The sequence below is a fragment of the Canis lupus genome, chromosome 26 (genome assembly GCF_048164855.1).
Source record: "Canis lupus baileyi chromosome 26, mCanLup2.hap1, whole genome shotgun sequence".
NCBI classification, from domain to species: Eukaryota; Metazoa; Chordata; class Mammalia; order Carnivora; family Canidae; genus Canis; species Canis lupus.
The window spans coordinates 48,434,508-48,453,453 of NC_132863.1; the positions used below are offsets into that span (position 1 = coordinate 48,434,508).

General features: G+C 62.8%; 1 long non-coding RNA gene across 1 annotated transcript; it reads left to right on the plus strand.

Annotated features, from left to right (window-relative positions):
- The first annotated feature begins 8,372 nt into the window (after positions 1-8,372).
- LOC140618784 (uncharacterized) lies at positions 8,373-16,557 on the plus strand. The gene is made up of 3 exons (XR_012018849.1): positions 8,373-8,938; positions 15,162-15,328; positions 16,423-16,557. It is a non-coding gene; the product is annotated as an uncharacterized lncRNA (long non-coding RNA).
- The last annotated feature ends 2,389 nt before the right edge of the window (positions 16,558-18,946 follow it).

An 18,946-nucleotide genomic window follows, 5' to 3' on the forward strand; every position in this document is an offset into this window, starting at 1 on the left:
GGCAGGCTGGGGGCCCCCGTGCGCCGAGGCGCAGGGGGACAGCGTCTGTTCTCTGTGCTGGGACGCGTGGCCACTGCAGAAACCGGGGGGCCTGGGGGGCTGCGCTGGCCCGTGATGCTGCCCTGCGTGCCCCCTGCCCTCATGCTCGCTCGTCCCCCACCCAGCACAGGCCTGTCGCCCCGACCCCAGCTCCCTGCCCTGCACCCTCAGAGCCGCGCGGGAGCCAGAGCCTCCCCCAAGGGCACCCGCGTGACTCCAGGGAGAGTTCAGAGCTCAGAGCAGCCCCGGGGCTCCAGGCCAGTGTCCCTGCTGAGGTCCCAGGAGACACTTCCTGTCGCAGGGGAGGTCCCCAGGGGCTGCCGCGGCTGGGCCTGGAGCCTCGAGGACGCCGCCTGCACAAGGCTGGCCCGCTGCCTGCGCCTGTCGGAGCCCCGTGTACGGGGTGTCTGCGTGCAGCCCGCTGTGAAGCATCGGGTGGGGGGGTGGCCCTGCCTCAGGTGACCGTGTCCGTGCTCGTGATCGCGGCTCCAAGGGTTGCCCCCCGCGTGGGGGTTTGGAGGCGTTCTTGCGTGCGGCTGGGTGCACCGGGCCTGCGTCTGCTCCTTGTGACTTTGCACGTGTGTGCTGGGGCAGGGTGACCCCTGGGGAGGGCAGACACTGGGCAGGGGCAAACCCTCTCCCCCAGCGCCGCCGAGCCTCGCACGGGCCAGCGTGTGTCCTGCTCCCCCTGCCCCCGCCCCAGCCAGGTTTGAACCCCGACTCTCCCCTGGAGAGTGCAGCCACCTCGGCCCACTACCCAGCCTCTCTGAGCCAGGGCCTCGTCCGCAGAGTGGAAGCCGAGCTGCTGCCCCGGGAGCCGCGCACAGCGCAGGTCAGCGGACGGGCGGGGGCTCTGGCTGCCCCGTGTCGGTGCCCCAACAATAGGTGTAAGAAGGGTCTGGAAGGTAGACACAGGTGCCCCACGACCTCGCGGCCCCGTGGAGCTCACGGCTGCTGCAATCACGTCGGGGATGAATCTGCGCAGGTGCATCCCCGTCAGGGGTGGGCGGTGCCTGTTCTGTGCAGCCCCCACTGTGGCGTCACGTCATGCGGAGTGTTGTCACCCGGCTGAAACCTCCCCGCTCCCCCCCGCCCTGGGCCACCGCCGGTGTCTCCACTGCCTCCACAGCACATCACGCAGTGGCCTCAGAGTGGCCTCCGTCACCAGTGGCCTCCGCTTAGGGTTCTGCTGTGTCTCTGCAGGTCCCGTAGCCCCTTTCCTGCTGCGGTGATTACCATCCCGCTGCGTGGATGGGGGCTCATCCCCACCCACCGAGGGGCATCGGGGTGCTTCTGAGTTTTGGCCGTTGCAGCTACGGCTGCCAGAAACGTCGTGGGCAGGATTTTGTGTGGATGGATGTCGTCTACGCCTTTGGGTAAAAGCTGAGGAACGTGATTGCTGGACTGAACGGCAACGGGACGTTTGGTTTTGTAAGAATAAAGTTTATTTTGATTTTAATTTATTTATTTTAAAAGATTTTATTTATTTACTCATGAGAGACACAGAGAACGAGAGGCAGAGACACAGGCAGAGGGAGAAGCAGGCTCCACGCAGGGAGCCCGACGCGGGACTCGATTCCGGGTCTCCAGGATCACACTCTGGGCCAAAGGCAAGCACTAAACCGCTGAGCCAACCAGGGGTCCCCATAAAGTTGATTTTTACAAAAGCCAAACTGCTCTTTAGGACCAGGAAGTGTGAGTGCCTGTCACCCACAGGACCGGCCAGCAGCCCCAGCCCTGTCCCCTCCCCCAGCTGCTGGGCAGGCACAGCTAGGGCTGGCCTTGGGGCAGGACAACCTGCTGGGCACCGGCCTCACCGTCCCTGTTTGCCCCACCTGCCTCCTTCAGGCCTCGTCTGGACTCTGGTGTGGCCCCGGGGTTGTGGGGGGCCACGGCCACTGCTCTGCTCCTGGGACACCACCCAGGGTCCCTGACACCTCCCCCTGGACAGTGTGTGCACAGTGGTGGGTCCTAGAGGATGAGTGCGTGTCTCCTGCTTGCACTCAGGCCCCCGTTGCTGCCATCTTACGGGGATGATGACGGGACGCCGTCCTGAATGCTGCTCGGAGCCCCTTGGCACCCCCTCCCCATCTGACAGGCAGGGAAAGCGAGGCTGGGGAGTGGGTGCATCACCTCACAAGGGATTGGAGCCTGATCTGTCCGAGAGCAGCACCTGTGCTCCCTGACAAGGTGTGGCCCCTCCAAACAGGTGGGGAGTCGGGTCCAGGGGCTGGGTCCTCCCCGAGGGGGCGCGGAGGGAAGGCCGTGGGCTCCACCCATCCTGCTGCTCCGTCTTTCACAAACTCTCCTTCCCCACGCTGCGTGTCCAAGTGTGGTCCTGGGGGTTCCCGGCCCGGGGTCTGTGATGAGCTTCCTCTGAGCCTCAGTTTACTCGTCTGTAACCTGAAGATGAGGTGTGAGGATTGGCTTCCTTGCTGCGATGTTTCCTGAAGCCCTAGGATGCTGGGTGCCAGGGAACGTGAAGAACTAGCCGGGCAGCAGGACCCCCCCGGGCCCTCGGCACGCACGACGCCACGGAGCCTTACTCGTCCCCCGGCTGACAGGCCCGGTGTCAGTGCTCCGAGGCTGCTCCTCAGCACCCACTCTCAGCTGGAAATGCCAGGGCCGTGGGGAGTCAGGGGCGGCCCCAGAACCCGGCCCAGGGCTGCTCTGGGCCAGGCGGCCCTCCTCCCCACTCGAGGGAGAGGGGTTGCGGAGCCGGGACTCCCTGGGCCCCCAGCCCACTTCCTGGGACAGCTGGAGGCACAGCGCTGGCCCAGGGGTGCGGCGCTCCCAGGCTTTCATCCCCGGCTCGGGAGGGGTGGGAGATAAGGCTTCAAAGCCATCTGCAAGCGCACCTTGAGAAGCCCAGCCTGTCCTGCCTGCTGTTTGTGTTACTGGATTGATAGATGTCCCTGCCGCATTGGCCCCCCAGATAAATGGGTCACCTATTAATGTGGCCCCGTGGGGGTGCCCTAAAGGGGCCAGGCTGTTTTCTGGGGCCCCTGTCCCCACCCTCTGTGCACACAGGCTTCTGTTGACCCTGCTGGGGTTGGAGGGTGCTTCCTGACAGCAGCGGGCCGAGGGGGCGCACCAGTGGACCTGGTCTGGGCAGCTGGGAGGGGCACGCACCCCTCAACCCTCCCTTCACGTGGCCTCACACCAGGCACCCAATTTTACAATTATTTTCTGATAGCGCAGGAGCCGTAAGGTGGCCACTCACACATAAGGCCAAATTCCCCTCTGTTGTGTCCTCTGCTTGGGCACGTCCTTGTCTGTGCAACCATCTCTCTGCCTCTGAACATCGAACAGTGTCGAGTTCGGTGGCGTTTGTACCTCCACAGATTTGTGCAACCACAACTACTATTTGATTCCAGAACATCCTCATCACCCCAAAACCAAACCCCGTACTTAGTGGCTGTGGCTCCCCACATTCCCCCCAACAACTGAGCTACTTTTATTCTCCATGGATTTGCCTGTTCTGGACGTTTCCTGTAAGTGGAGGCTTAGAGTATGTGATCTTCTGTGTCTGGCTTTGTTCACTGAACATCACATCTCTGAGGCCAGCCCTTCACTCCTGTTAGGGCCGGATGCCATTCCACTCTACGCTGGACCACGGTGTGTTTCTCACTCATCTGTTCACTGACACTTGGGTCGTTTCCACCTTTGGGAGATTGCGAGTAGAGCTGCCGTGAACGTTTGGGTACGAGGTGTTTCTGGTTCTCTTGGATGTGTAGAGCCAGGAGTGGACGCGCTGTTGAACTTTCTGAGGATCTGCCAAAGGCTTTAGGACTTTATTATTTTTTTTTTAATTTTTATTTATTTATGATAGAGAGAGAGAGAGAGAGAGAGAGGCAGAGACACAGGCAGAGGGAGAAGCAGGCTCCATGCACCGGGAGCCCGACGTGGGATTCGATCCCGGGTCTCCAGGATCGCGCCCTGGGCCAAAGGCAGGCGCTAAACCGCTGCGCCACCCAGGGATCCCAGCTTTAGGACTTTAAAAAAACTTTTCAGGTATTTAATTGTGCAGCTATGAGAATGAGTCGACTGGGTTCTTGATAAAAACATTTGGGTACCTACGATAGTGCTCGGAGGGCAGGTCAAGGAATGGTAGATGACGTCATCTATCAAGGAATGACAGAGGATGGATAGGTAGACAGAATGATGGATAGAAGGACAGATGGATACACAGATTGATCTATGGATGGATGGATGGATGGATGGATGGATGGATGGATGGATAGGTGGGTGGATGGATAGTAGATAGATAGGTAGGTAAATAGACAGATGGATACATAGTTTGGCCTATGGATGGATGGATAAATCTATGGACAGATAGACAGATGCTAGAAGCCCAGGCCCTGCCCTGGACACCGGGGGTCAACAGGTCAGAGGTGGAGCTCTCAGGCAGTGTGTATAATCGGTTAGTCCTAGAAACCTAATGTCCCCATTCCTCTCCGACAGCTCCGGGGCATCCCTGGAGATGAACGTCTTCACTGTATGTCGCTGTTGCCCCCCCCCCCCGCCCCAGACATTGGAGCTGCTTCCATTTCTGGACTTTGTTTGGGTTTCCCCCTGTGACAATACGCTGTATGGCTTCTTGCTTGAGCACAGGTGCGATTGATGCCTGCAGAGACGAGGCCTGGAATTGTGAGGAGGATGCCCGGCATGTTCCCAGGGGCAGCAGGGTTGCAAGCTGGGCTCCAAGCTGGGCCACGGAGGAGATGCAGGGCAGGGGTGCAACAGCAAGGGGCCGGGCCAGGGCGGGAGGATGGCTCAGGGTCAGTGCACTGCGGGGTCTCTGCCAGGGATAGGATCAGGATGAGGAGAATGTGTGCAAAATCGAAGGTGGCACCGAAATCACAGTAATCAAGAGAAATAGCCTACATCGTTGGGTTTACTTATGTATTTATTTATTTATTTATTTATTTATTTATTTATTTATTTATAAGATTTATTTATTTATTCATTCAGAGAGAGCGAAGAAAGAGGCAGAGACACAGGCAGAGGGAGAAGCAGGCTCCATGCAGGGAGCCCCATGTGGGACTCGATCCTGGGTCTCCAGGATCACACCCTGGGCTGCAGGCAGTGCTAAACCGCTGCGCCACTGGGGCTGCCCCATTGGGTTTACTTTAATTAAAATTTTTATTAAGACAATTGTGGGGTTGTCCACAGCTGTAGGAAATAATCAAGAGATCGAACAGGGTGGCCTTGACCCAAAAAGCATCGTCCTACTCTGTGCTTGCCTGTGTACGTGGGCCTGAAATTCTACAGCTTTGTCTTTTCTGTAGGTTTCTGCACCCACCACCCACGTCGAGACAGAATGTTCCCAACACCCTTTTGAGACGTTCCTCTGGTCCCTTTATTGCCACATCACCTCCCCCTGGGCCTTCCTCCCTGAACCTCGGCAGCCACTAACGTGTTCTCCATTTCTAAAATTTGTCATTCCAAAATATTATATAAATGGGATCATACTGTAGGTGACCTTTCAGGACTGGCAATGTTGCCAAACACGTGGAATCAGGACGCAACCCTGGAAGCTTCCAGAAAGGAAGGAAGAGGTCCTAGGTGGGCGATCAGGATCCGGCATGTTTTCAGACGTCTCTCCATTGGTTCTGGAGCAAAGTCTTGCTTCTTGAGACTGTGGTTTCCAGCCTGGAGGTCTACTCAGCCACTCGTCCAGGCGTTAGGACTGGAAGGGACTTCTGGGGCGGGAGGCGGCCCTCCTGGGCAAGCAGTCGTGTCTGTGCTCGGCACATGGGGCATCAGCCAGCAGCACAGGGCTGGGCTCCAGGACAGGGGACCCCCAGGACGGAGGTTAGGGTGGAGGGACGTGATGCCAGGGGTGGGCGGTCCGGGGTGGGGGGGTCTCTGAGGTGCACGCAAGTGGGTTGAGAAGAGGTGTAGACAATTGCAGGCAGGTTTGGGCAGTATTCGCTGATAGGAGGAGGGTGAAAAGAAGGCAATCATTTGCTTCTAGGTGTTCAGAAAGTTGTGCAAAAAGGGGGAAAACATGTTGGCACGTTCCAAAGCTTACCTCCGAGGAGTGTTGTTGGTTTTCTTGTTGTTTTATAGAGTATGTTTATGAAGATGTTATTTTTTTATTTATGAGGCAGAGAAGAGAGAGAAAAAGGGAGGGAGAGAGAGCAGGAGTGAGATGAGCACAAGCAGGGGGAGTGGCAGAGGGAGAGGGAGAAGCAGACCCCACTGAGCAGGGAGCCTGATGACGCGAGGGCTCGACCCCAGGACCCCGGGGTCATGACCTGAGCCGAGGGCCCCCTTCACCGACTGAGCCCCCGACGACCCCTACAGAGTATGTTTAGAGCAGTTGTCGGTCGACAAGGGAACGGGGAGGGAGGCTCGGAGGTTCTCTGCACCCTCCCCCACGGCCTCCCCGTTGTCCTCATCACTCACCACAGTCGTGTTGGTTTTGCCAGGATGAGTCCACACACTCACGTCGTCATTACCCACAGTCCGCGGTTGGCCCTCGGGTCCCTCTGGGCGCCGCGCGCCGCGGGTTTGCACAGACGTCCAGTGACGGGCATCGGCTGTAGCGCATCACGCAGGGCCGTCTCCCTGCCCTGAGTCCCCCCGCGCCACGCGCTCGTCTCCCCCTGCCCGCACCCCGCCTCCCGCTGCCCCAGCGCCCACCGGTCGGTCCACGTCTCCGTACTTGTGCCTCTTCCAGAAGGTCACGGGGTCGGAGTCACGCCGCGTGCGCTTCCTTCGCTTGGGGACACGCGTCCTCCGCGTCTTCTCACGTCAGCCCGAGTGACAGCCCGTCGTCTGGACGGACCGCCCCGGACTCATCCCCCCTGCCCAGGGGCGCCTTGCCCGCTTCCCAGTGTGGGCGGTTCCGGGCAGAGCCGCGTGGACATCCGTGAGCGGGATCGTGGACGTGGGCTCTCAGCTCCTGCGGACAAATCCCAGGGCGCCCGGGCGCTGGGGCGCAGGGTAGGAGGGGGCTCGGGCTTGTCAGCGTCGCCCTCCAGAGGGTCTCCCAGGTGGCCGCGCCGTCCCGCCTTCCCGCCGGCCCCCCAGGGAGCCCTGCTGGCCCACGTCCCCGCCTGCGCTTGGCATCGTGGGCGCGGTGGGCTTGGGCCCTTCTGACGGGAGTGCGGGCGTCTCGCTGGTCCTCGTCGTCGGCATTTCCTGGTGACACAGGCCGAGGGGCGTGAGTTCAGGGGCTCGCCTGCGGGTCCTCTGTGGTGAGGGGCCGGTCAGGGCTTTGGCCCTTTTTTTAATCGGGTTGTTTGTGTTTTTGTTGCTGCGTGTTAGGAGTTCTTCTGTATTTTGGACGACGGCCCTTTCTCAGCTGTTTCTCTGGCCAGTGTTTCCTCCCGGTCTGTGGCTTGTGTTCTCACTCTCATGGTGTTGTCTTTCGGGGAGCAGACGTTTTTAATTCTCACGCGCACCAGCCTGTCGGCTCTCTCTTTCACGGACCCTGACTTGGTGTTGTGTCTAAAAGGTCATTGCCATCCCCGAGGTCACCTGGGTTGCTTCCTGGGTTATCCCCGAGGAGTTGATAGTTTACACGGTACATTTAAGTCTGTGACCCACTTGGAGTGATTTTCCCTGAAGGGTGTAGGTCTGTGTGTAGATTTGTTTTTCCGCAGGTGGACGTCCGTGGGGGCTCAGCACCGACTGTGGAAGAGCCGGTCTCTGCTCCGTCGTGTTGCCTTCATTCCTTTGTCAAACATCAGTTGACTGTATTCGTGGGGCCTGTTTCAGGGCTCTGCTCTTTTTTCTTTTTTTTTTTTTTTTTTTTAAGATTTTATGTATTTGATAGAGCACGAGCAAGGGGAGGGGCAGAGGGAGAGGGAGAAGCAGACTCACTGCTGGGCAGGGAGCCCGACGTGGGACTCGATCCCAGGACCCTGAGATCCTGACCTGAGCCGAAGGCAGACGCTCACGGACTGAGCTGTGCAGGCGCCCTCGGGGCTCTGTTCTGCTGCACTGGTCTGTCCATCCGTCTTCATCCAGGACGTGCTTCGTGATGGCTGTGACTTTGCAGGAAGCCCCGAAGGCGGGCAGGCACCCTCCAACTCTGTTCTCTGGGTCTTTTGTCTCCTCTCCACGCGCGTTAGAATGTGTTCATATCCACAAATAACTCTGAGGTTTTGAGTGGGGCTGCACGGAATCTCCCTCTGCCCCCGGACGGACTTCGCTGGTGGAGGACAGGGCCTGGGGAGGGGGCAGTGGGGCCTGGGGCTACCTCCCCGCTGCACGGCCTCAGCTTCCTTCTGGGAGGGTGGGGGCTCCCGGCCCCTCACGTGCACTCCCGGGACTGTTTTATTTGTTGTATTTTTGTGGCTAAAAAGGGTTGAGAGACCTTAGCCCGCGGGCCAGGCAGGACGTGGGCTTAGGGAGTGGGTCTGTCTGCCAAGGTCGTCTTGCCCCTGAACGCAGTGTCCTGGTCACTGGGGCTGCTCAGAGCGGGGCCAGCAGTTCTGCGCCTCCTCGCCCGACTCCGGGAAGCTGAAAACTTGTTTTTCTGCTTGCCTGTCCCCGGATCCAAACAGCCCCGACGGCCAATGGCAGCGCTCCCGGCCCCGCCTGCCTGCGCGGAGCGGCCTCTGGCTTCCCCGAGCTGGAGCTGCGGGATTTATCCACGTGCGCAGTGGGGACTGTAAATCACGGCAGGTCGGGGCCCCGCGATCCCTGACGTTAGGAGAGGGGGCGGGGGTGAGGAGGCGTCCGTGCCGGGAACGATCCCGGCCTGGAGCTGGGCTGCGTGTCGGCACATCACAGATAATAAAACTGCATCTTCCTGCGGCGCACGGGGCCGGCGTGTCAAACCAAGATGCTGTAGCGGATGCCTGGTGGCCAGGAGCGTCCCGTCAGAAAGCCACGGTCCATGCACCATACATCCCACACACATCGTAAAGATACAGTAATGGTACGTGTGTCTTTAGAGAAATACTAATATTGTCGTTTTATGGGAAACGAGCCTTGAAAATACTAAAAGTCAGAATTTTATGGCCAAGAAGAAAGTTACATGATGAGGATGTGGGAAGGGAGATCCAAATACCTCTTGCTCTGGTCCCAGCGTCCTGGAGGGCGGCGGGAGGCCACCTGGGTGGACCTGCTGGCCGGCGCGGGCCCTCCTCCTCCTCCTCCTCAGGGAGGTTGTCCAGAGCGTTGCAGGCCCAGGATGGAGGCCTGAGCACGGCCTGGGCCAGGGGCGTGGCGACCTGGCCCCCAGTGAGTGCATGGTCCTCCTGGCTCGGGCAGGGCTGGGGTGTCCCGAGGGCTTGCTCTCACCCCAGATCTGCCCAGGAGGAAATTCTGGCTCCCACGTGCTCCTTGTCAGGTGGCGACTTGCCGTGGTGCAGGATTAAAGTATTTTAGGAATCAGCTTGAACGGCCCAGGGAAAGGAGCAATCCAGGGGCCAGGGGAGGTACTGACGATGTGCAGGGGACCAGGTGGGCCCCTGGCAGCGCTCAGCCCCCCGGCCCGGGAGCTGTCTGTGGGCGCTGATGGGCGGGGAGGACCGGGATGGGTGTGTCTGGCTGTGCTGACCAGCCCACCCCCTGGGGTTTGTCCCCCTGCCCAAGCCGGGCCTGCCGGGGACGGAGTCCTGAGCTCCCGTCACAGCTCTCCCCGCCCCGGTGGGAGGGCCGTGCCCATGTCCGCCCGGGGGACCCCGCACACCCAGGGGTAGGATCTTCCGAAATGTTGCTCGGTTGTTTTTTTTTTTTTAATTTATTTTAATTAATTAATTTATTTTTAAAGATTTATTTATTTACTCATGAGAGACACAGGAAGAGGCAGAGCCAGAGGCAGAGGGAGAAGCAGGCTCCATGCAGGGGGCCCGATGCGGGACTCCATCCCAGGACCCCGGGGTCATGCCCTGAGCCGAAGGCAGACGCCCAACCGCTGAGCCACCCAGGGATCCCTTAATTTATTTTTAAAAATTTATTAGAGTGAGTGAGAGCATGAGCAGGGGGAGGGGCTGAAGGAGAGGGAGAAGCAGGCTCCCTGTTGAGCAGGGCGCCCGACATGGGGCTCGGCCCCAGGACCCCGGGATCATGACCTGAGCTCAAGGCAGACGCTTCACCACTGAGCCCCCAGGTAGTTTGTTTTTTTTTAAGGTGAAATTCCTATGACTTAAAAATGCACCGCTGTAGGGTGAACATTACTCAGTGACTCTCAGTGGCTTCATAGTGGTTGTCACCACCGCCGGGTGTGGTGCCTGGAAGGAGGCCCCGTGCCCCTGGAGCAGCCACTGCCTGCCCTCCGCCCCCGCCCCGCACCCCCGCCCCGCAGCCGCCTCTCCCTTCCGTCTCCCGACCGGTCTCTGTGGACGCTGCCCGCAAACCGAGTCCCACGAGTGGCCTTTGTGTCTGGCTTCCCGCCCTGGACATCGTGTTCTCAAGGCTTGTCGCGGGGTAGCATGTGCCCCTGCCGTGTCCCCTCTCAGGCCCAGGCGCCCCCTGCCGCTGTGCCTCCCCCGGGGGCTGAGCCCACGTCCCGCTCTCAGCTCTTCGGGGATCTGGCTCCGATGCAGACGCGCTCTATCCCGAGCCTGGAGCGGCGCCGGCGGCAGGAGGCCCACGGAGCATCGCGACCTGTGGTGTCGGGTGTGAAGAGCTTGACGGGCCCGCGCAGCCGTGGCACCTCCGATCGTGGGGGGCTCCCCCTCTCCTCGCGGGCCTGGGGCTCTCTCGGCCTCCCTCCCGGGACCTGCGCCGCCTCCCGCCCACCACGCCTCCCACTCCGCGTCCCGTCACCAGGGATGAACTGCTCTCCCGCGGCGTCCTCGAGCCCCGAGCCCGCTGTGGGCAGCTTCCGTGGCCAGAGCCATGTGCTCGAGATCCGGCCACGCCGCTGCTTTCCCGGGGTCGCTCCTCCCGCTTGCTGAGCAGATCCCTCGCCTGGCCGCTCGCTCGGCGGTGCCCTAACGTCCTTTGGGAGCAGCAGGTGACACACAGTGGATAATGCATTTGAAGTGACAGCAAGTAGCCGTTCACACCCTCCCGTCCTGCAGTAGAGGATGAGCCGGGGGCGGAGACCAGGGCTTCCAGCTGCCCTGAGCCGGGGAGCCGAGGAGCTGAGGCGCCTCGCTGGCGCTGCCCGCTGGATTCTCTGACCCCGGATGTGAGCCCACCCCCTCGGGGACCCCCAGCGGCCTCGGCATCATCCACCTAGAGCACCGGGCAGGAAGCCAGTGCCTTCCTCCTAAGGGAGCCCCTCCAGGGGGAGGTGTGCGCACACTTCAGGGCCCGAGGGGCCAGCAGGGCAGCATGCACCCCACGTCGGGGGCCGGGGCCAGTCTGGTGGGAGAGGCCCCTCTGGAGTAACGCCCCACAGGGAGAAAGGCCGTCCTCGTGGCCTTCTGCTCTGGGCGGTGGGTGGACAGACACCTTCCTCCCCACCTGACATGCCTGGGTGGCCAGGTGGCCCGGGGGACGGTGCCCTGACCTGAGAGGCGGTGGGAGCCCCCCAGTCGGGGAGGCCTGTGGAGCCGGGGGCGGGCTCGGGGACCCCCCCGGGCCGGGGGGGGTGTGGCCCTGGGGCCGAGGCCTGTGTGGTCCGGCCCGCCCCGCGTTGCTTTCCCAAACACGCACAGTTACATAAACGGTGATAACACTTCATAAACATTTTTGTAACATGCGGAATGTTTGACATGAATTTCAGCTATTTTAGAACTAATAAACAATTGTCAATGTCATGGCCGACACGGAGCAGGAGCCACGGCGCTTTATGGAAGATCAAAGGGACGCACAAAGGTCTCGTCTTTAAAGAAAAAGAGAGGATGGGATGGAAGCGCCCCCCTGTCCCCCTGCCCCCCCCATCCCGCCACCCCCATCCCCCCATCACCCCCTGTCCTGGAGGCAGGGCCTCTGCGGCTCTGGGCAGCTGGCGGCGTCCCCGGGGGGCCGGGCGGGCAGGGGTCCTCGGGCCCCGTGGACCAGGCTCTCTGGTGGAGATGCCGCTACGTCTGCGCCCGTCCCGCGAGGGCTCCCCAGAGGGGTCTGCGCTGCTCGGCGTGGCCAGCGAGCCTCCAGGCACACGGCCAGCTGCCCGGCCTCAAGCCCAGGGCTGGCGCCAGAGCTCCCGCCCGCGCAGGCCGCACCACGAGCCTCAGAGACGTGCTCCGTCCGCGTGCGGCCCGGGCAGCCTGGACGCGGGGACACCTGAGCGCACGCCCCGGGCGGCCACCGGCCCAGGGGGCCTCAGGGCTCCGGCTCGGGTCTTCCTCTGCGGCGTGTGGCTGTCATCCGTCACCACACCGGGGCCGGGGCCGTCAGGAGACGTCAGCGATGCCCAGAGGACACTGGGCTGGAGCGAGGCCCCCTCAAGCTCCGACCTCAGGGACCGGAGGGGACCGCGTGGGCCAGGCAGGAACAGGTGCACAGGGGTTGCCCGGAGACGCCGAGACCCCAGGCCACAGGCCCCTGCCGCCCCTGGAGGGAGGCCTGCCTGGCTGCTGGCCCTCGGACTTCCCTGAGCCCCGGGGACGCTGCCCCAGCTGCCGTGACCTGGGGTCTGGGTCCCCCTCACCCCTGCACTGGCCCCCGAGCTGGCATCTGCCCAGCACGCGTGCTTTCTGTCCTGCTTCTGAGGGGTCTGTGAGGGGGCTCACGGGCCGCCCCGCCCCTCTGTCCCCTGAATTCTCCACAGCCCCCCTTTACTCAGAGTAGCACAGTCTTCCCGGAGGCCGTGAGCCCTCTGTGCCCTCCTCTAACCTCCTTGCTCCCCTCCTTCCCTGAGAGCTCCTGCCCCAGGGCCTTTGCACTACTCCTCTGCTTTTCTCATTTCCTCTTTCACACATTTTTGGTCCAGCCCCCACTCAAATATCCGCTCCAGGCCGGGGTTGGGAGGCAGGGCGGGGGCCCTGGCTGCCTCTGAAGAACCTCAGCGGGACTGGCAGCTGTTGGGGGTGAACTGGGTCCCATAAAAGATATGTTGGAGTTCAACCCCGAGGACATGTGAGTGTGACCTCATTTGGAAATAAGGTCTTTGCAGGCGTGGTCAAGGTGGGGCCTGTAGGGTGGGCCCTGACCCGACGGCTGGCGTCTTCCTGGGATCGTGGGAGGACGGACGCAGGGATGGGGGGATGTGGCCACAAGCTCCAGGAGCTGGGGGCGGGCAGGAAGGGCCCTCCCCACCCCCAGACTCCCCCTGGAGGCAGCTCTGACCCGAGAGCCTGGCTGAGAGGGGCTCCGAGCTGGGTCCCCGGGGTCACCACTCCGTGGCACTGCGGGGTCTGCGGGGACCCGGGGCCATGGCGCAGGAGACTCGTGCACTCACACCCGGCTGTGCGCACACTCAGGAGCCGAGGAGGGAGTGTGCAGGGCCTTGGGAGGGTCACCCCCAGCCCCCGCCACCCAGCCCTGCTGCCGCCCTGCTCCCCACCCCTGCAGGACCTGCCTGTGTGTGGGCCCCAGAACAGCCCCGGGGAGCTCACTGGGGGCTCGGCGTCCCCCCTGCGCCCGCAGCCTGGGGGGCTGCCAGTCTTTGCAGTAACAGGCAGGGTGGCGCCAGCCCGAGGCACAGAGAAATAGGTGCCTTGCCCAAGGCCACACAGCTGGTTTGGGTCCCTGCTCCTCCCCGGCCTGCACCCTTCCCTCCCTGACGACACCTTACGTCCATCGAGGCCCACCCTGCCCGTGTGGAGGGCCCGTGGGGCCCGGGCTGGCTGTCTGTGCTCACCACCCCGCAGGCCTGCAGAGCCTGGTGACCAGCCACGGGGATGGGGCAGGTGCGTTCTGGGGGCACCTTGCGTCTGCACTTGTCCACCCTCCATGGGCGCTGCCCAGTGCGCTGTGGGAGCAGGGTGCCTGGAGTTGGCCGTGGCCCTGGGAGGCCCGTACCCCCAGCCCCAGGGCGACCGGGTCGTGCCCTCACAGCCAGGCACCCTGCAGCCCGTCTCTGTGCCCTCGTTGGAGAATGCGGGCCTCCCCCGTCCTGGCTGTCTCCCCACCAGGCCCCTTCCTCGCCCGGCGGCATCAGCAGACACCTCCGCCTGGCAGCAGAGCCTGGTACGACCCCCGCCCTGCCTGGGTGGCCCGACTGCTCTGGGGTGTCGGCCAGGAGGCTGCATGGAGGCCCACCCCATCCATTACTGCCAGGGGCTGTGCCCGTGGACCCTCGTCTCCGAGCGCCGGCTTGGCCTTCCTCTTTGGGGTGGAAACTAACCCCAGGAGTCCAGCTGGCCGGGTGTCACGGGGGTGCCCAGGGGGCCGAGGCTGTCCCCTGCTCTCCAGACCTCGAGCTGGCTCCTGCCTGCTGTGCCCGGCCCAGCTGCCCAGTGGGTGTGGCATACGCACGGGACTGCAAAGACCCAGGTCACACGCACAAGAACCCCGAGGGTCACACCAGCACCTTCTGTGGTGATAACGTGCTGAAATGGTAACCTTCTGGGGCTGCACACGTGGCTTGAGGGACGTTGTGCTGGACGGCGCCAGGCTGGACGGCAGGCAGGCGCGTGCGTGATGAGGATGTCGCAGATCCCGGTGACGGCCCAGAGGACCTAAACGGGACGGCTCGCTGAGAGCAGGGTCAGGTCGCCTCCTTCTCTCGGACCCCGGGTGCCCTACTGTCTCCACGCCTGCCCCCCAGACTGGAGTGAGCAGCGTCCCGGGGCAGGGGCTGACCCTCCGTGGCCCAGCAGGACCCCTGCCTTCCCGTCCCTGGGACTCAGTTTCTTTACTCTGGGGATGATGCCGGGCAGCTCAGGGGAGCCATGGCTGCGAGGTTCACACACTTTGATTTACAGGGATCAGGGCTAAGGAGCACCTGGGGGCTCCATCGGTGAAGCGTCTGCCTTCGGCTCAGGCCATGATCCCGGGGTCCTGGGATGGAGCCCGCGTCGGGCTCCCTGCTCAGCGGGGCGTCTGCTTCTCCCTCTCCCTCTGCCTCTCACCCCTGCTCTCTCTCACACTCTCTCTCAAATAAATAAATAAAATATCTCAAAAAAAAAAAAAAAAAGTAAAAGGACCCAGGCCCATATGGGCGTATGGGTGGTGGGTTTGCTGCTGCTGGCAGGAGGGTGAGGTCTTTCCGGGGGGGAGCAGAAGGCTGGTGAGCAGGCCTGGGAGGCGAGTGTCCTGGGGCCGCGGCGACAAAGCCCCACAGACTCGGGCTTCAACAACAGAACTTGATTTTCTTCCAGTTCTGGAGGCTGGAGTCCGAGATCCCGGGGGTGGAACCTGTCCCAGGCTGCTCTCCGGCTCCTGGTGATCGCCGTCGCCAAACGCTGGGTTCCTGGGCTCGTGGAAGTGTCCCGGGATCTCCGCCTTCACGGTCACACGGGCTTCTCCCTGCGCACCTCATCCCGAGGTAGGGGGTTCGGCTCTCAGGCTCTCGGCGTGGACCGGGCGGGCACGAGTCCATCCAGACGCTTGCTGCGGGGGCAGCGATGAGCGGTGCCCGGCTCTGGACTCGTGCCTGAGACTGCTGAGGAGTGAGGCCAGCGGCCCCAGGGGCAGGAGGGGTCTGTGCTGCGGGCACGTAGTCCCGGGCTGGCCCTGAGCCCCTGGTGCCCACGGGGGTCCCAATCCCTGGGGACACTGGGTTGGGGTCCCTGGAAGCCGTGTCTGTTCAAGCGACCGGCTGGGAGGGTTCTTGGGGGGAGCGTGGCCGCGAAGCGATGGCCCCAGCCTGCCCAGCCCGGCTCCTGACCTTCCGCCCCGGCTCTCAGCGGCTCCAGGGAAGACCCCGCTGTTTTCATTTTTCCTTTTTTTTTTTTTTGACCTAAAGCTAGATTTAACTGTAAAGAGCAATAAATTATGAATCAGGAAAAACATCTCTTGTCCCCACAAAGGACGTGGCTGTCCCCAGATGAGTAATGACTCTGAATTCACATTACTTAGTATTTATAACTTCCGCCGGACAGGACTTACAGATGTTCCTGGGAAATCCTGCCGGCCCCGGTGTATTTTTAGAGCCCATTGTCCTGGCCAGGTTCTCCCAGCGTGTCTCCGCCGAGGAGGGAGCGTGAGAGTCCCCTGGGTCTCAACCTCTCTCTGCAGGACCCAAGTGGGCCCTGGGCCCCTGGGCAGGTGGCGCCTCATCCATCTGAAGCCCGTCGGCAGTCGCACCCAGGACTGGTGTTTACTGACCACCTGCTGGGTGCCCGCCCGGGGGGGAAGGGCCCATCGAGGTAGTGAGCTCCTGTGTGACGGCTCGGGGGAGGCCGTGGAGGCGCGGAGTCTCAGGAGGGGCTGAGCAGGGCTGAGGCTGAGGGGGGCCCTTCCTGGCACTGGCAGTTGGGTGGGTGGGAGCGGAGGAGACGGTCGTCCAGGAGGCTGGGGAGGGGGCCGAGGTGCCCCAAGGATCTCGTAGCACCTCCTCTTCTCCTGGGTCTCCAGGGGCTGCATCTCCTTTTGGGGGGTCACAGGGAGGACCCAGCGTGGGCTCCTTGTCTGCTCCAGGGCTGGACCGGGGTGCAGCTGTGCCTGGGGACGGCGACAAGCCCCTCCATGTCCTGTCGTTCCTGCTGGGGGCAGAGGCCCGTGTGGTCCAGGCTGCGGTCACCGGACTGACCTCAGTCCCCATTGTCAGGCCCCACTCACCCCCATCCGTTATTGTCCGGGACCCCCAGGTCCCCCAACCCCCTGTCCCCCTGCCCCCATGCAGCCCTTCCCCCCCCAAGCAACCCCCAGTCGCCCCGGCCTCGTGCACCCCCAATCCCTCCACCCCTGCCGCCCAGTCCCCCTGCCCCTCGTGCACCCCCAGCCCCCCATGCACCCCTCTGGCCCGGCCACGGGTCCTCGGAGCCCCCCCACGAGGGGCTGGCGCTGTATAAGTGTCTCTTGGCCTCGGGTGCGTGGATGTACTTTATTTGAGTATTTAATGTCCTCGCTCATTCATAAAATAAACAAAGGAGGTTTATGTGCAAGTGGCTGAGAGCGGCGGCCGCAGCGCAGCGCGGGGCTGGGGAGCCTGGAGAGCCTGGCAGGGGCGCGGCAGCCGCTGACCTCATATTTTACTGAGGAAGGTCAAGTGGCCGGGGCTCAGGGGGCCCGGCGGGAGGGTCTGGGGGGGCCGCCGTCCTCAGCTCCCGGGCCTGGGGGAGGAGCCCGCGGCCCTCGGGGTCTCACAAGCTCTGGAAAAAGTCCTGACGCCGCTGGCTCCCCTCATGCCCGGTTCCGGGCTGTGCACGGGGTCAGTGGGGCTACGGAGGGGCAACGGTTCCCTGTCCCGTCCTCCCGGAGCCCCCGAGGGTCATGGGGGGCCCACAGCCTGCCCGGGGTTACCCTGCTCCGTGCGCCTGGGACAGGCTTCCGGGCCCATGGAAAGGTGACCATAGTCAAGGCTCAGCCGCTGCCCACCCCTGGGACCCTTCCCCACCCCCGGGATGCTTCCCTGTTCCCTGGGACCCTTCCCCGCCCTCGAGACCCTTCCTTGTCCCCTAAGGGTGACCAAGGGTGGGAGACAGGCCAGCAGCTGTCCTGTTCAAGTCCCCTGGCCCATTCTCCTTGGGGACGCCACATGGAAACCATCCAGACCCAGCCCCGAGTTTTCTTAGGTGGCTCAGATCCCAAGGACGTGTATTGTCAGCCTCAAGCTGGCCGGTGCCCCGGGATGACCGGGGGGCTCTCCCTGGGGGGCAGGGCTCCCCGCTGTCTGGCCCCAGCACTGTGTGGCCCCCCCATTTTGGAAGTGCTGGGTCCTGCCCACAGGGTGTCAGGGGCCTTCAGTATTTGTCTCATCTTCAGAAAAACTCCTCGCCTGCCGCCCCTGCGGCCTGGCGGGCTCTGCCCCTGGAAGCTGCCGTCGGGTGTCTGCTCCTCCCACCTGCCTGCCTTGTCCCGGGGAGCTGCTCGCCCACTGCCCCGTCCTCCCTGTCCTGTGTCCCCCCAGGGTCTGCTGGGGGCCTCGTCCAGCAGGCGTCACGTGGTGGGAAGGGACACAAGACCTGGACAAGCCCCTGAGGGAGGGGGAGGGGCATAGGGTCGGGGGTCACAGGTCAGTGTCTTGTCCTCTCCCTGTCTCTCTCCGTGTCCGTCTCTCCATCTCTCCATGTCCATCTGTCCATGTTCCTCTGTGCTCGTCTGTCCGTGTCCGTCTCTCCGTGTCGGTCTCTCTATCCCCCGCCCGCCCCCTCCCAGCCTCACCCCTCCTAGTCTGCAGACACAATGGCTCCATCGTCCTCGTCCTACCCGTGGCCTGCTCTGGTTCGGATGTGACCTGCCACCAGAACCACCTTCTGGCCACCAGAACCTCTCAGAGGTCAAGGTCAAGGTCAAGGTCAAGGGTGCTGTCCGCCTTGTTCGGAGGTCTTCTGAATACGAAAAACCAAGAAATGCGAGAACAGGGTTTGAAAATTGTGTGGTCGCTAAGATGTTTACGTTGCACAGCTTGGCACCTGTTATACCCGGAGACACCACGCAGAAAAGGTGAATTTGAGGGTCAGACAGGAAGACCCCGCCCACCCCCCTCTGCAGGGTCATTTCCAAATCTCTGGGAACCCAGACGCCCGGGGCCCAGCCTTCTAGGGGAAGGCCTGCCCCACCCCGTGGCCAACCTGAGGTTGCCGGGCTCTGAAGCCCTCATTGCCCCCCCTGCTGTGACCCCCACCCCAGGCCAGGTGCTGGGTCCTGCTGTCGGGACTGGCTCCACCGCGTGCTCTTTCCTGCCCCCCGATGGCCCCCAGTCCTGGACCGGGCTTCCCGGAGCCCTTTCCCCACACGCACGGGCCGTGCTGGTGCAGGGTCAACACTCACGCCCACTCCTGGCCCCGCTTGGGCGCCTGCGGGGTCAGCCCGGCTGCACGCCCCTGCCCTCACTCCCTTCCACGGGTCTGGGATCGTGGCCTTTGCGGATCACCCCATGCAAGTCTCCCTGGGGGTGTGCTTCTGGGGATCTCCCTCACCAGGACCCCTCCTCTCCCCTCTGCCCTCCTGGGGACCCTGCCTGACCCCCTCTGTCTCCCGTCTTGGGCTGTCCTCAGCA